The 17423-nt window shown below is 37.0% G+C and overlaps 1 protein-coding gene across 4 annotated transcripts in view; it reads left to right on the top strand.

Moving 5' to 3' along the window:
• ZNF277 (zinc finger protein 277) overlaps positions 1 to 17423 on the top strand; it is a 104160-nt gene that overhangs the window by 14348 nt on the left and 72389 nt on the right. The gene's annotated exons all lie outside the window — the stretch shown is intronic.

Genomic DNA, 17423 nt, shown 5'->3' with positions numbered 1-17423 from the left:
GGGATAAGTCACTTTTGAAAATAGTTTAAAAAGACAACATAGGGGACACCTGGGTGGCTCAGTTGGTTAAGCGGCTGCCTTCGGCTCAGGTCATGATCCCAGCGTCCTGGGATGAGTCCCACATCGGGCTCCTTGCTTGGCAGGGAGCCTGCTTCTCCCTCTGCCTCTAGCCTGCCACTCTGCCTGTGTTTGCGCTCTGTATCTCTCTCTTTCTCTCTCTCTAACAAATAAATAAAAATCTTTAAAAAAAAAAAAAAAAAGACAACATAGTTTCTGTCTTGCTTGAAGTCTAAATGGAGAAGAAACACATATACCAGTGACGAGGTTAAGCTCCCATCAGTGGATAGTGGAATGGATAGAGAAAAAATTTGCTTGAAAGGGATAATCATTGTTGCCTTCATGGAAGAAGTGAGAGAGACCAGAGGATTAGGACAGACTCCAGCAAGATAGATAGAGTACCTGCACCTCAGGGGGAGGGGGTGAAAGCCAGGTGTCATCCAGGCACATTTCAGAAACTGCTTAAAGCTTCAGAGTAAAGAGAGCAGTAGTGGGAGATAAAATGGAATACAAGACTACATCTGATAACCATCTTAGAAGAACCAAGAGTCTGTCTAGTGCTCAGGCCTGTATTTATAAGGATGTGGATATTTCACAATTTGTATCTTTGTTTTCCTTCAGGCCAAATGGTCTCCAGAAGCATTTAGGAGAATCTCCCTAATTAAAAACAAGAACACACACAGACAATTTGCCTTACAGATCAAAAAGACACTTTTGATTTTCTTAGGCTCTGGGTTTTATTGAGCATTTGTTGAGTAGTAATTATGTGCTAAGTTCTGAAGGCACAAAAAAAGAATAAGACAAAGTTCCTGCCCCGAAGGAGACACTTGTCTAGTAGAGGATAATAATGCAGAAGTGTAGCAAAAGAATCTGAAGCAAAGAGGTAACTGTCACATGTGCTTCTAACCTATCAGGGAGGTTTGGGTAGGCTTCTCCAGGAGTGATGATACATAGGCCAAGGTCTTTGCCAGGTGAGGTAGTCCTTTTTGATAGATGAAGCTACTTGAGGAAAGGCTTGAAGATGCCCTATAAGTATGTATTATCCTAACCTAAAATGATGTGGTAGAGACAAAGCTGAACAGGGCGCCAGGGCTGTATTAAAAAGGAGTTTGTGGATCTAGCAAAAGAACTTGCATTATCTCCTACATGATGGGGAATGTTTAGGTGAGTGAATAACATGAATCACATTGACCGACTAAGAACAACCTCATGGCAGTCCTAATATGAAGATGCACGTACAGAGGCAAGACCAGTAGTTCAGAGGCTCTTGTTAATGGAGTATGTTCCCTAAGCAGTTCAAACCAGATGTTAAGGTAAATAAGTCTTCCTAAAATGTATAACGTATCATGTCACCTTCCAGCTCAAAAGCCAGCTAGGATTTGTCCATGCCTATGGGAAAAGCACAAAGTGAAAGTATATCCTCATTCAAGACTCCTCATTGCTTGTCACCACTAATTTAATCTGTACCACAGGTAGCTGAGAGTTTTCTTTTTCTCTGTTACAGGTAGCCCCTCCTCAGAGGGGAGATCAGAATTAGGAGAATAATCTAGGAGGCCAGATGGAGAAGTTAAGCCTATCCATTGAGTGCTCACAAGGCTTTTGTCATGTGGGAATTTGAACTTTTAAATTTTACTTTCTAGATGAAAGTAATTTTTTTAAGTTATGTTTTTCTTAATTATTTCTAAGAAGTCTTTTTTTTTTTTTTTTTTCTAAGAAAAGTTGCTGTCTTGGGACGCCTGGGTGGCTCAGTTGGTTAAGCAGCTGCCTTCAGCTCAGGTCATGATCCCAGCGTCCTGGGATCGAGTCCCACATCGGGCTCCTTGCTTGGCAGGGAGCCTGCTTCTCCCTCTGCCTCTGCCTGCCACTCTGTCTGCCTGTGCTCGCTCTCGCTCCTCTCTCTCTGACAAATAAATAAATAAAATCTTTAAAAAAAAAAGAAAGAAAGAAAGAATGAAAGTTGCTGTCTTTTCCATAATTAACAATGGCCATATACTCCTGCAACTCTATATTTTTTTGATCCATGGCAGATCTTACCATAATTAAGCTTCAGATTTTGTACAAATCTGATAAGAATTTTCCAACAAGACTGCACATCATTTGGGAGGAGTGATTGTATATATTTAAAATTGTGTGTGTATGTGTAACAAAAATTTTAATTTGTTGTAAACATTTTTAAATGTTGATGTGTTAATTGGAGTGAAGTTTGGCCTGATTAACCAGAACGGTGAAATGCTGGTTTGTTGTTATATTTTTTTCTCTTAATGAAAACTTAGATATAGATCTACTGCAGATTCTTCATCTGATCTAACTCCATTGACATAAGTCCAAGTCATCCTCATCGAGTATCCAGAGGTATTGAATTTTGCAGTAGGGTACTTATTTTTAATGATAAACTGCAAGTTTTTTTGTGAGTAACTCAGTTACCTCTGAAGTCTCTGATGAATACCATCTGGTTCTAATAACAGATCACAGTTTTTTAGATTGTTCCTTTCATCTCCCCATTCTCCTATTTTTTTCCCCTATTTTGATGATTTATTATAACATTACTTCCTTGCCTATGAATGTTTTTACTGTTTTTTCTTTAAATTTTCTTTAACATGCATGACATCTCAATTTTTCCTGAAAGTAAGGAAACATACCATCATGGCACTATTTTGTATCATGTATTGGAATCAGGACAACCATAGATCATTCCTCATTCAAAGAATCTTTCATTTGATCAGTATACAGCTTATTTTAGATATTCCTCCCTAAAAGCAAGTATATTTGCTTGAAATAGGTATTTTGGAGGGGGGAAATCTTGTCTATTATAATGGTAGTTTCCACTTCATTAGGAAAGAAAATTGGTATCAATTTAAAGTATTCCACAGTTTTCTCCTCTTAGCTCCCTTGATGAAAATAACAGCAGTGTCCAGGGACTGCCACCCACCCCCTTCCAGAAAGGATCCTGCCCCTCTTAACTACAGTGATTTCAAAGCCTTTGCCCTCTAAAGGTCATATATTAAAAACTTTTTAGTGATTTAGTGAATAATGAGGTTTGGGGAATTAAGTTGCCATTGTGAGTCCATATAATTGGGATTAAAGTCTCAAGTGGAAGACAGACAACATGAATTGCAAGAAAAAGGAACAGGGTTTCAACTACACAAAAGAAACCTTGTGAAATCGAATAAAGTGTGTGCATTTGGAAATTAGAACAAAGTAGTCTGAAAGAGTTTGTGGATTAACACTTAATTCATGTAGGACAATGCTCTGAATTTGTAAGTGTAACTCTTCCTGTTTTGAGTTGATTTTCCTACTTGAAATTAACTTGGAAGCCAGACTGTAAATAAAGTACTGAGAATTGAGGCCACTTCTCTGAGATTACTGGTAGTGCAAGTATCTGTGTGTGCACAAATGATAGCACACTAGTAGTGTTTGATGACAATCTATACATTATAGTTGAAGCTGCTCTCTGGGATGATATTCCCTCAGGATCCCCTGAGTCCTGACTCTGAAGAGCAATTGTATATCAGTTGCAGTGTCCATGTCAAGAATCTAGTGATGCGGGGCTCCTGTGTGGCTCAGTGGGTCACGCTTCTGCCTTCGGCTCAGGTCATGAGACCTGGGATGGAGCCCCACATCAGGCTCTTGCTTGTTGGGGAGCCTGCTTCCCCCTCTCTTTCTGCCTGCCTCTCTGCCTACTTGTGATCTCTCTTTGTCAAATAAATAAATAGAAATCTAAAAAGAAATTTAAAAAGTAATCTAGTAATGCAGTTCTTAATCTCATAAACCTTGCTATACTGGTTTTATTTGTAGTCACTGGGATACCTTGTAATCTTCAGAGTGATGGCTGGTCATTCTAAAAGCACAGAGGTACTTGAATAATCCACTTCCATTATCTCTGCATATTTTGAGAAAGTTTATCATTTTGACCAGTCTAACCATAACTCATATATTCTTTCTGCCTAAAGTATCTTTTTCCTGCCTTACAGCCTCTACTCATTCCTTAAGACTTAAAATTAGGGATCATCTTCACCTTTCCTGTGAAATGTTTTTGCTGACTCTGCCAATACCAAAATATAGCCCAGCATTTCCTCTTCTTAACCTTTCATTTCCATTATTGGTTTCTTATGTCATCTCCCATATGGAGATTATGGCTGTGATACACTTTGCTCAATATATAGATGTAGATAGATAGATAGATAGATAGATAGAGATATATATGTTTTTAAGTGTTTATTTTAATTCTGGTTAACATACAGTGTAATATTAGTTTCAGGCGAACAGTGTACTGATTCAACACTTCCATACATCATTTGGTGCTCATAATGACAAGTACTTTCCTTAATCCCCTTCACCTATTCCATCCATCCCCCTACCCACCTCCCCTCTGGTAACCATCAGTTTGTTTTCTGTAAGTCTTTTAGTTTCTCTCTCTCTCTCTCTCTCCCTTTGTTCATTTATTTTGTTTCACTTGTCTTTCTCTGACTGACTTATTTTGCTTAGCATTATACTCTATCCATATGATTGCAAATTGCAAGATTTCATTTTTTTATGGCTGAAAAATACTGCAATGTGTATGTGTGTGTGTGTGTGTGTGTGCACCACATCTTCTTTATCCATTCATCAGTCAATGGACACTTGGGCTGCTTCCATAGTTTAGCTTTTGTAAATATTGCTACGGTAAACATAAGGATGCATGTATCCCTTTGAATTAGTGTTTTTGAATTCTTTGGGTAAGTACCCAGTAATGTGATTGCTGGCTCGTTGGATAGTTCTATTTTTAACTTTTTGAGGAAACTCCATACCGTTTTTCAGAGTGGCTGCACCAGTTTGCATTCCCACCAACAGTGTATGAGGGTTCCTTTTTCTTCTTGCCAATACCTGTTATTTCTTCTATTACTGATTTTGCTTTGCTCTTATATTTTATATTTGCATGCTCAGTAAGAGATGTCAGTGTTACTCCTGACTTGACACTTGACATTTGGATGGAATTAGACATCTGTCTGCTGTATGTCCAGGGCTGAAACGGAGGCACCCCTGTTCCATCTTCTTTTTTCTTGACTCTCGGCTAGTTGGAGGCTAATGTCCTTGAAGAGCCAATAACTCCATAGTCCTCCTCACGTCATATGCAAGTTGTATTTTCTGGAGCATTGTTTAATACTTGATTTCATTTTATCTCCTCAGCTACATTTAGGAGATGAACAATTTGCAAAGCCAAAAGCATAAGTCATACAACTAGTTTTTAGCAAACAGTACTGTAATCTACTTACCTTAGTACATTAACATCATACTACACCAAAAATTGTCCTGTGCTGTCATTTTAAATACCTCTGCTGTGAATGAATAGCATATATAGTTAATGTTTGTGTATGATATAAGGAAGTGGTCCAGCTCTGTCTATGGACAGCCAGTTTTTCTAGAACCATTTATTGAAAAGACCATCATTTCCCCAACTAAATGGTCTTGGCATCCTTGTGAAAAATCTAATGACCATAATGTGAGGGTTTATTTCTGTACTCTCAGTTCTGTTCCATTCATCTTTATTGATTTTTTTTCTCATGCCAGTAACACCCTGTCTTAATTACCATAATTTTTTTTAGGAAGTTTTGAAATCAGTTATGTGTAAGACCCTCAACCTTGTTCTTTTCAAGATGTTCTTGATTTCCCTGCTGATTTTTCCAGCATCAGGGTACATCTTAAGAAAGATACACATCAGTAGTAACTCTTCATTTCAACGTATAAATAATCTCTTGAAATTTTTTCTTAATGGGCTATTTATACATAATATTCTTTGGTTATACTAGACCTCATTTTGGGGGGCTTTAATTTTTTTCTGGTGTTAGAGATGGAGTCACTTAGATAACTTTCTAGGTTCCTGATAGACTTTAAAAATTTGGCTCAGTAATCTCTTCCTTATGTAGCTGAACATCTGAGTAAAGTATAGGTAAGAAAAGAAATTCTGTGGCGAGTCAGTATTAATGAAGCACACATGGTATACAATTGGCAGTAAGTTTCAGAATGAATAGCTAAAATGGTTGTGAATGCAATGATAAGTACCTTAAGTTTTGTTGACCCTGAAATCCTCTTTCACTATCACTCCTCCACATTTCATGTTAGAAATTAAGCACAATGTAATATTTTTAATTAGAACCCAAAAGGCAATTTTAGAAACATGTAAACATGTAAACTGTCAGAGTCTGTCTGTGCAAATAACATGTATTTCCTATTACAATGAATAAGGTATTAAACCTGATTGAAATGTATGGATTTTTATATTTCTGTTTCACCCATACATTTTTTTTTGGTCCCCCCTCTTTTTGTATTATTAGCCCCAGGGGTACGGGTCTGTGAATCACCTGGTTTACACACTTCACAGCACTCACCATAACACACACCCTCCCCAATGTCCATAACCCCACCACCCTATCCCGACCCCCCTCCCCCCAGCAACCCTCAGTTTGTTTTGTGAGATTAAGGGTCTCTTATGGTTTGTCTCCCTCCTGATCCCATCCTGTTTCATTTATTCATTTCCTACACCCCAAACCCCCCATGTTGCATCTCCATTTCCTCATATCAGGGAGATCATATGATAGTTGTCTTTCTCTGATTGACTTATTTTGCTAAGCATAATACCCTCTAGTTCCATTCAGGTCATCGCAAATGGCAAGATTTCATTTCTTTGATGGCTACATAGTATTCCATTGTATATATATATACCACATCTTCTTTATCCATTCATCTGTTGATGGACATCTAGGTCTTTCCATAGTTTGGCTGTTGTGGACATTGCTGCTATAAGCATTCAGGTGCACATTCCTCTTTGGATTACTACATTTGTCGGATCACTATGTTTGTGTTTTTAGGGTAAATACCCAGTAGTGTAATTGCTGGGTCATAGGGTAGCTCTATTTTCAACTTTTTGAGGAACCTCCATGCTGTTTTCCAGAGTGGTTGTACCAACTTGCATTCCCACCAACAGTTAAGGAGGGTTCCTTTTGCTCCGCATCCTCACTAGCATCTGTCATTTCCTGACTTGTTAATTTTAGCCATTCTGACTGGTGTGAGGTGGTATCTTATCATGGTTTTGATTTGTATTTCCCTGATGCTGAGAGATGTGGATCATTTTTTCATGTGTCTGTTGGCCATCTGGATATCTTCTTTGCAGAAATGTCTGTTCATGTCCTCTGCCCATTTCTTGATTGTCACCCATACTTCTTTTAACAAACCTTCTTCTTCCTAGGTTCTCAGTTTATGCAATCTATGAGGTTGGAATGGGTTTTTTCTGGTGTTGTAATTTAGATAATAATATAGCTCTTTTCATCATAATGGACCCATTGACATTCTGGGTACCAGTGACCTCAGCTTCTTTAGAATTAAAGCAGAAAAACTGTAGAAATGAATTTATATATACAGAGATAAAGTAGAAAGAGAATAGAAGCATATTCCCTAAACAGATGTTTTGAGGTTTGTTTTAATGCCATATATGTATATGTATATGGTTTTCTTTATTACCTCTTTCTGCTGAAGATACCAAAAGTCTCTAAGTTTATGATGTCATTTAGTTGCCCAGTTTTATTAAAGTATTTAGATTAGGAGCCCCTGTCTGTTCAGTTGGTAGAGCATGCTTGCGACTCTTGATCTCGGTTTGGGGTCATAAGTTCAAGCCCCATGTTAGCAGTCGAGGTTACTTTAAAAAAACAAAGTCTTTAAAAAATAAAAAATGTAAAGTATCTAGATTAGAATTTATGGTCATGTGATTAGTTGATGTGTTTTCTAAAACATTAATCAGCATTTTATAATCTTGATATATACATTTATAATCTTGGTATATTCATTAAACATAATGCTTATAATTTAGCATTTTAAAGCCTCCCTCTTTATATGCAGTTATTTATATGATTAGAAAAAAATTTCAAAAGGCAGTTACAAGCAGTTTTCACAAATGAAATATAATGTGCTCCATCTATTGTTACCTACCTAAAGTAACCTCCTGTTATTTCATTTCTACTTTGAATGCCTAGTTACTGGTGCAGAAGAGCTCAAATTGTATATCTTTTGAATAAATGCTTCTGTTTGCAATGTCCAAACAATTTTTTTCCACACTCTTCTTTTTTAGTCTTCCCTTCAAAAAAATTATTCCTTTTTCTGGTATTCTGATGTGCTAGTAACCACTCTTTTCCCAGTCATTTTGGCTCCTGATTCTTCAAGTCTTCACTTCTACTTTTCTGTTGCCCCTTCACCCTGACTCCAAGACACTGACAGCAGCCAGCCTGTACATTGTTTTGGGATCCATAGTCTCTGAGGGCCACTGTAGCTGCTAGAAGCTGAGAGAGAATGCTCACTGAAGCTCCAACTACGTTCTCTCTTATTAGGGTTTTCATATAGGTTGAAAGAAGAGAAACGGAAGGAAAGCAGACAGAGGGAAGAAAGTGAGGAAGATTCTGGTCTTGCTCTTCTCTCCTAACAGACTTCAGGAATCAGGCAAAGTTGTTTTTCTCCTAGAAACACTGTATATATTTGTAATGTACCTTTTTGCAAGAAAAGAGTTTTGAGTTTGTTTTGTTTTTTCCCCTCAGTGATTAACAAAAACACAGCTCTATTTCTGTACTGGACACAGGAACAATATTACCACTCACCCTTTTAAAGAAATGCATGAAGAACAGCAGGGTCTTATGGTGACAAAGGCACTTTGTTCTCAGTTCAGTATTCCACTTGGTGGCCTTCTCTTCTCTTCAGTTGCAATAAGCTAGCCTCTTGCATCTCAAATGCAGTTGTAATTCCAAGGAAGTAACCATATCAATGGATGTTTCATTAGCTGCATATTTCTTAAATAATGAGATAAGAAAAACATAAAGTGCAGTACATGTAGTTCAGCAAAATGAACCAGTTCGTATAGTTGTGCATCAGTATACAAAAAAGTTATGTAAACCCAAAAGGCATGAATAGGATTGAGAAATTATCAATAAGGTCACAAAGCTGGGTCAGTCTCACAAATTAACTGCAAATTTAGATGGCCTGATTTGAGTGGCATTGGAAGGTCTCTGTTCCTCAAAAGTCTGTCCTGTGGGTTTGCTGCTGATTAAAAAAAAAAAAAAAAAAAAAAAAAAATCATGTATCAATCCATTCTTTTGCATTACACACTAACTTATATCAAGAGATGCTTTTTTTTATGTGAGCTATTACTCATAGGCAGTATATTATGTCAATCATCTCAGAATTTGTCACCTCAGTATGAATTTTACGAGATCACTTACAAAATAAATTTTAAAATGAATCAATTGGGGTGCCTGGGTAGCTCAGTGGGTTAAAGCCTCTGCCTTCAGCTCCAGTCATGATCCCAGGGTCCTGGGATCTAGCCCCACTTTGGGCTCTCTGCTCAGCAGGGAGCCTGCTTCCTCCTCCTCTCTCTCTGCCTGCCTCTCTGCCTACTTGTGATCTCTGTCTGTCAAATAAATAAATAAATAATCTAAAAAAATAAAATGAATCCGTCAACAGAATGCACTGCTTTACCTTGGCACTGAGCTAAACACAATGGGGAAAAGACAGATAAGCTACTTTTAAGGAGCTCCCAGTATAATTTATGAAACAAAACATGTACGTAGACAATAGTACCAGTAACAACAATTTGTTGAGTGGCAAATGATTTAGTATATTAGCAGTATTTCTCAAAGTTTTTTTAAGTGATGGAACTATTTTCCAGATTATCTTATGCAAAATCCTAACATATAAAACCTATAAAAGCTAGGCCTCTGTGGCGAAAGAGGGTCAGGGAAGGCCAAGGAGCTATCTGTTTTGGTTTTCCCGTCATACCCAGTGGAGCTCCTTGGGATCTGAGGCATCTGGGATTACAGTTAAAAATCATTAAAGTTGGGACAATGAATGTGGCATCTGACGAGGAGAGGAAAGCTCTGATTAGGAATTTCTTCCAAGTTGGTGTTAAAAAGGACATAGACAACAAGAGGGATGGTAAAAAATAAAGTTGGGTAACAGAAGTAGATAGACGGGATGCCTGGATGGCTTAGTTGGTTGAGTGTCTGGCTATTGGTTTTTGCTCAGGCTGTGATCTGGGATTGAGTCCTGCCACACTGGGCAGGGAGTCTGCTTAAAGATTCTCTTCCTCTGCCTTTCCTCGCAACTCACACATGCATGCTCTCTCTTTCTCAAAAAAAATTTTTTTTAAACTTCATTTTAAAAAGTGGATAGATGTCGGGTGGGCTTGTGGGTGGCTCAGTTGTTAAGCATCTGCCTTCGGCTCAGGTTGTGATTCCAGGGTCTTGGGATCAACCCCCACATCAGTCTCTCTGCTCAGTGGGAAGTCTGCTTCTCTCTCTCCCACTCCCCTTGCTTTTGTTCCCTCTCTTGCTGTGTCTCTCTCTGTCAAATAATTAAATAAAATCTTAAAAAAAAAAAAAAGTAGACAAAGTATAAGCTAGAAAAGTTCAGATATGTTGAGGAAGAAAATAAGGAGATAGGATGGTTTTAATTTTAGGAACTGATGGAATAAAAGACTTGAAGAAGGGAGACTGAAAGCAGATACAAGATGGTTTAGATGAAGAATTGATGTTTATTTCAGGTTCTTCCTTCCTCTCTGGGTCTTGTTAGTTCCATTTTTTAACAGACTTAAGAACAGGCCATTCACCTACCTTCTCCCTTTCTCAGTCTGCAGAGCTATGTGTCCTATCTGCCTGAGTCTTCCATCTCCCTATTGTGCAGAACTGGATCCAAGTGGGCAAAATGTTCCTTTCTGCACAGCCACTGGTCTCGCAGTCATCATGCCTAACTGTGCTTAATAAAAACCCCTAATGCCATTTCCTTCTTCTCCCTTTCAAAAGATTTTGTTTTTGCTTCTCTCTCTGAATTGCAGAGGAATTGTGCATCTGTTAAAGATGGTACTATCTGTATGTGGCTACATCTCATTGTTAAAGGAGAATTTATACCTTAATTTATGTAAATGCCAGAAAATGGGCAATGCGACTTGGCTTTATTTTCTCAGAAATGTTTGTTCTTGTTGTTGTTTTACTTCATCAATTCCTCTCTTTTCATTTTCTTGTGTACTGATGATTCCTCTCCAGTTGGTCCCCATAGCAACACTGGATCATGCTAATGAAACTGCAACATCTTAAGCTCTCCCACAGAGCATCTCTGTTAAAATAGCCATGAAACACAGTTGCATTTATTATTTTCTTTCCTTAAGAAGAATTGATACTTTGGAATCTTTCCCATGATCAAGACTTAACCTTCTAAACTATCTGACCAGAATTGCAGTCTAATTTAGAGAAGCTTTTTGGGGGGAAGGGTGGTAAACCATAATTGGGATACCACTTTCTTCCTTGCATTCATACCCCCTTGTGAGTATATGACAGTGGTTCTCAAAACATGATTGTCCAGCTGCATCAACATCACCTGGAAATACAAATTCACATGCCACACCCCAGACCTACTGAATGAGCAGCTTGAGATGGAGCTTAGTACTCTGGTTTAACAAGTCTTTCAGGTGATTTGGAGGTACATTGAAGCTTGGGAACCACTCACTGGTATACAGGTGAATAGTACAGTAGTAGGCAACAACATCACATCCAGTTTGTGATGGATTCTGCCAAAATGATTAGAAATGTTAGTTGAATTCTAGTTTGTGTTAAGACAAAATATGGCAGTGAAGAGGGTCTGACTGAGGTTATAACCAATGAAAAGAAATTTTTCCTAGTCCTTATTTATCCGTTATTAACAAGCATAAGAAAAAGCTAAGTAATTGCTATTAAGAATGATAACAGGTAATGACTTAGACTCTAAAAGCACATGGGTTATTGGTTTTTGGGGGGTTTTGTTGTTGTTGGTGGTGGTGGTGGTGGTGGTGGTGTTTCTTATGTTTTGTTGTGTGAGTGATGACAGGTAGCCCCCTTCTTGAAAGTATTTTAAAGAGTGCTTTTTCTGCTGGTAGTAATCCATCCTCTGTATCCCATAATGCGTCAAATGCAGTCAGTAAAAGCAAGAATCTTTCAGAGTCCATAACTTAGAGAACAAAAAATAGGGAGTAGATGTAATAGAGAATTGCAAAAAGGACAAGTTTACTTTGTCATGTCAAGATGTAAGAGAGAGGTTAGAGATCGGGCAGAAATTTGACCTGGAGAAGCAGGGTGAAACTGAAGGTATTTAAAATTGCTGGTTACTGCAGAAACTGAAGTATCTGTATGCCTGGATATTGGAACGGAACCTAAGGAGTTGCACTTGTTGGTAGTCAGGTCCAATTTGAAAGCCAGGCTATGGGACATAGTGAAAAAAAAAAAAACAGAAATACCCAACAGGATTCAGAAACCAAGATAAGTAAGATTCTTCTGGTGGGAAATCCCGAGGTCTCTTAGTCCAAGGAAACAATAGCATCAGAATGATTCTTGTCACTCACCTGATAAGCACTGGGCAGTCACTCCTGTTCATCACCACTGCCCTAATTCAGACCCTCCTATATTCCACCAGAACCATTGCTATGGCTTCCTTACTGCAGTCAGATCTCTAAATATTAGTAATATTTATAGTTCCCTGAAATGCTGTCTCAGCTATATTTCTCCTTGAAGTGTTCATGGTCTCTCTGCTGTTCCAACTAGGTTTCCTTCTCCCATATAGTACTCATAGTTGCCCTTAAAGTCTTAATTCAGATAACTCCTAGACTTTGATTGGCAGACTTAAATGCCCTCCATACCCTGGATTTTCCTTGTACCTTGCACATATCGGTATCTATAATATGCCATAATTGCTTGTGTTTCTACCTGTGCTTTGGGGACAGGATCCATGTCTTCCTCTCTGTAGTCTTTTGTCCTAGCTTAGTGCCTAGTATACTGTAGATTTTCAATAAATATTTTAGAATGGAGATGTTTACATATTATAAGCATGATAAACAAATTATGGATTTTCTGAAACTTGATTTAAATTTTTTTGTTCCATTCTCTCAGCTGTAGTAACTTCAGCTATCGCTGTAACCCAAAATTATCTTTGTAATGTCTTATATGCAGAAATGACAAAAATCCTTTAAATGAAGTTACCATATACAAGGGATCTGGAATGAGGAAGAATATATCTCTGCCTTTGAGGAAGGATATGTTAGCCACTTTAGAAAATCTCCAGGGAACTCTATTAATGAAGTATTAAGCTAGGGGATAGGATAGAGTGTTTTTGTGCTTGTTTGAGATACTTAATTATCATAATTCTTGGACCAAATTGTTCAAACCTTATTAAAAATTTTTCTTTGTATTTCCACACTCATCCAAAATTCAAAGTACCAGGGAAATGTGATTAGAATTGAGAATTTTTTTTTAAATTCTACATTCTTTCCATGGGGTAATGGAGTATAATGTGCTTTAAATTATCTAGAAACGTCTCAGAAAACAATACAGTGTTTTGTATAAGGAGTTTACCGGGTTTCTGAATATTATTATGTTGAGCAGTTATTTTTCAAAGGGGTTGCATAAGTCACTGACTGCAAAGATCATGTCTTGAGGAATATCAACATATTCAACACATACTTTACCTACCGATTCTATATCAAATATTCCTAAATTACTTTACTTTGTTTTTTGTTTTCAGGGTATTCTTTTGCTTCAAATACTGTTCCCTCTGATGCCCTTGCCACTTTGCATTTGTTTTTGTACTTTTTGAGATTCTTTTATTGTTCCTGATATTAACCATCTGTATTAATGAGATAATAAACTAGCCTTATTATTAATGAATTGGTTCATTCAACTGCTAGATTTAATTAGAAAGACATTTAACATGCCAGCAGATGTTCTGATTTTGTTTCATTATCCCCAAATATAATAAAATAAAATGAATTTTTATATTTTTGCATGAATTAAACTGAACCAAGTTTGATTACTCTACCATGTATTATAAAAGGTTAACTGATGGAGTTTTGTTTTCATTGTATTTTATTCATTGTATTTTAAATTTCAGAAGGAAGATCATTTTTCTTCTTGAAACACTCACCTAACTCTAATTGGCACAGAATAAAGTCTAGAAATAGAGTATTATAACCCTTAAATTAATAGAAGAGAAACTAAGCCACAGGTGCATCCCCAAAGCTTTTTTTTTCCTTTTAATACTTTTATAGAAGATGCATATTCTGAATTAAGCAACTACTTAAAAAGTTACTAAAGAACTATAATTCCGGAGACATACTCAGTGAGGTTTTTTTTTCTTTGTTTGCTTTTCATGTTTTTACTTACAGTGTCCAAAGGGAATTTTATTTAAAAGAGGAAAGAGAGAAAAGGCAAGGTTTTAGAGAGATTTGAATGTTCAGAACTTTTCTTAGAGAAATTGGCAGGGAAAGATTTAAATGTGCTGGCACATGCACAGAAGTAGCAGCTCAAACTGAGTAGTCCGCACTTTAGACCTTCGACTTCTAGTATGCCCCTCCTAGAAAAGCCCTAGCTACCAAGTCAATAGATAATGTGAATTCAACAATACCAAATACAAAACAATTATAAATACATTAGGAAAAAGCTTTCTTTAAAAAAAAAAAACTATCATGGGGCACCTGGGTGGCTCAGTGGGTTAAAGCCTCTGCCTTCGGCTCAGGTCATGATCCCAGGGTCCTGGGATCAAGCCCCGCATCGGGCTCTCTGCTTGGCAGAGAGCCTGCTTCTTCCTCTCTCTCTCTCTGCCTGCCTCTCTGCCTACTTGTAATCTCTGCCTGTCAAATAAATAAATAAATAATCTTTTAAAAAAAAAACTATCATGTGGGTAAATGCATCTGTCCTAGGCAAATTTCCTGGGATATGGGCATAAAGCTTCTAGCGTAGTTAAAGATAACAGAAGGAATTCCTTTCCCTCATCCAGCTTATCTTTGTGTTTTCCTTGTTTGGTAATTTCTTTTGTTTAAAAATATGTTACGTATTTTTTAAAAATAGGGATCATAACATAAATATGATTTTGTATAATTTTTCCTGAGTGTTTTCTCATACCATTAAATCGCTTAAAACATATTTTTAATGATCTACTTAATTTCTGTGATTCATTTGATCATTCTTTTATTGTTGGATATCAGTTCATTTTTTTTTTTCCCCTATGATCAAATTAACAAAGATACTCTTGAATAAACCCCCCAGTCTTGCTTTTGTATGGCAGTTATTTTTGGGAAGGGCTCACCCTTCATTACCAGATAAATTTTAATTTTCATATTACAAGAAGAGAATGAAATCAGAAGGTTGAGTAGGGAGCAAAGGTGATAGAACCAGAAAGTTGTGCCTACTCTGGTGTCTGTTCTACCTTTTCTGACTTCTGCAATGAATAGTTACAGCATAGAGTGATTGCATTTTTCTCATCTGAGGTTCACTTCTTACAAACTTGAAACTTTTTTTTCTTTTAGTCTTAATGTTTTTTTTTCAGAATTTGGTGGCATTTTAATGTCAGACAGATCTAATCACAGGAATGTGTGTGTGAAAGGGATTAGAGTTTGTAATGACAGACCATCATAAACCCTAACAATGGTCTTTAAGTTCAAACTTGGCCTCAGTGGTTCTCCTGCTTATACGTTTGCTTAGGCAGCTTGGGAAGATTCTAACCACCAAAAAATTTCATGCCATTAAGTAGCTTCAAAAATTTTAAAGGTCCCCTGGGGATAAAAATATATGTTTATAAAAAATAAAAAATTAAAAATAAACAAAAACAAAACAAACAAACAAACAACAACAACAACAACAAAATTTTAAAGGTGTTTTTCCGGGCACTGCATTAGTCTTTGAATTCCCTACTGGGCCTCCCCTGGACTAAAGGCTGTCTGTGTTTCAGCCACGTGCTTGAGTGATTGGAATGAAGCTTCAGCTCCAACAGTTTCCTTTAAAACTAGTAATAAGTGTACCTGGAGACCAACTGTTTCTCATTTCACCATTTGTAAAGTCTGTTTTACCTAACAACCAACAGTTCCAACAGTTTGGTGTTACACATAAAAAATGAGAGGATGCAAAGTTTACTAAATCCCAAGAAGAGCTAAGGGGTGACACCTGGTATGACTAGCTAGGTCTCCTTTCTGGTTGTTTTTATTTTCATATTAAGAAAAGTGATTGCTTCATTGGGTCCTTATTGACAACCATTCTTTTCTGGGAGAAAAGAATGATAACTTGTGTTAAAGATGAAAAAAGAAATCTCATTTTTTAGTATTAATCTCTCCCCCATTTGTTTTCCTGCTGCTGCTTTTCTGAATATTATCACATGTACTGGATACACCCTGCCCTTACATTCTTTAACCTTTGTGGTCCCTTTAGAATTGTGTCTGATTTCATGAGTTTCTTCGTAATCTGTTCTGCATTAAAAGACACCAGTGCTCATTTGTTTAATCCTGTTGAATATCAAAGCCTCTACTCAAAGATCTTGTGTCATTCTGCTTGCTTTTACTTGAATACTCTGTAGTAGAAAACTGTTCTAAATCTTTGTTCAAAATAAAGTTAGTTATTTCATTTTTAAACAACATCCTTTGACTTATACCAAGGCAGTAAACACCTTAGAATTCTATTTAGGTGTTTTTTGGGCTTTTTTTGTTTTTTTTTTTTAAGATTTCATTTATTTATTTGACAGACAGATCACAAGCAGGCAGAAAGGCAGGCAGAGAGAGAGAGGGAAGCAGGCTCCCACTGAGCAGAGCCCAATGGAAGGCTCATGACCTGAGCCCAAGGTAGAGGCTTTAACCCACTGAGCCACCCAGGTGCCCCTCTATTTAGTTTTTTAAGCACTGTGCTGAAAGTTTAGAGTCAAGTCTTCTATGAAACATTTATTCTTTGTTCACTGTCTTGTAGCATATGAGTACCAGGGGTGTACTCATTTTCTGTAGAAATTGGTGTTGCCTAACTCATTACTTTATATTTCTTTACAATGAGTTCTGTACACTGCTCTCAGCCTTCCTACAATAGCTCTCTTCCTTCCTACAATCTGCCCTTCTAGTTTTGCAGGCTCAGAAGAGTTCATCTCCCTTTATATTCTGTTTTCCAAATTACTGAGACATTTTAAAAAGCAATAAAATAAAAAAAGATTATTATTGAGCCATGTGACTGCTTGCCCAGATTTATGGATCTTAAAATGGCCAACATTTTGGCCGAGAATTTTTAGCTTTATATTAAAGCTCAGAAAGAAAGCCAAAGGGAGAACATACATCGTAGGGGAAATAGTCATTACCAAGAGAACATGGACTTTGAGTTCCCATGGCAAACAATATTTTTAGTTTCAGGGTTTTTTTAGAGATTATCTGTTTGTCTTAATTTTTTATTTACAAAAAATACACTGCACATGTTTTATTTTCTTTATTAATACCTTGAAAGCTATTAAGTATTTAAATATATCAGTAAAGGAGGTTGAATGATAGAAAAAATTTTTTCCATGTGATTATTTCTGGGAATGTTTTGTAA

The sequence above is a fragment of the Mustela nigripes genome, chromosome 4 (genome assembly GCF_022355385.1).
Source record: "Mustela nigripes isolate SB6536 chromosome 4, MUSNIG.SB6536, whole genome shotgun sequence".
Taxonomy (NCBI): Eukaryota; Metazoa; Chordata; class Mammalia; order Carnivora; family Mustelidae; genus Mustela; species Mustela nigripes.
This window is presented reverse-complemented; position numbering and strand designations above follow the sequence as displayed.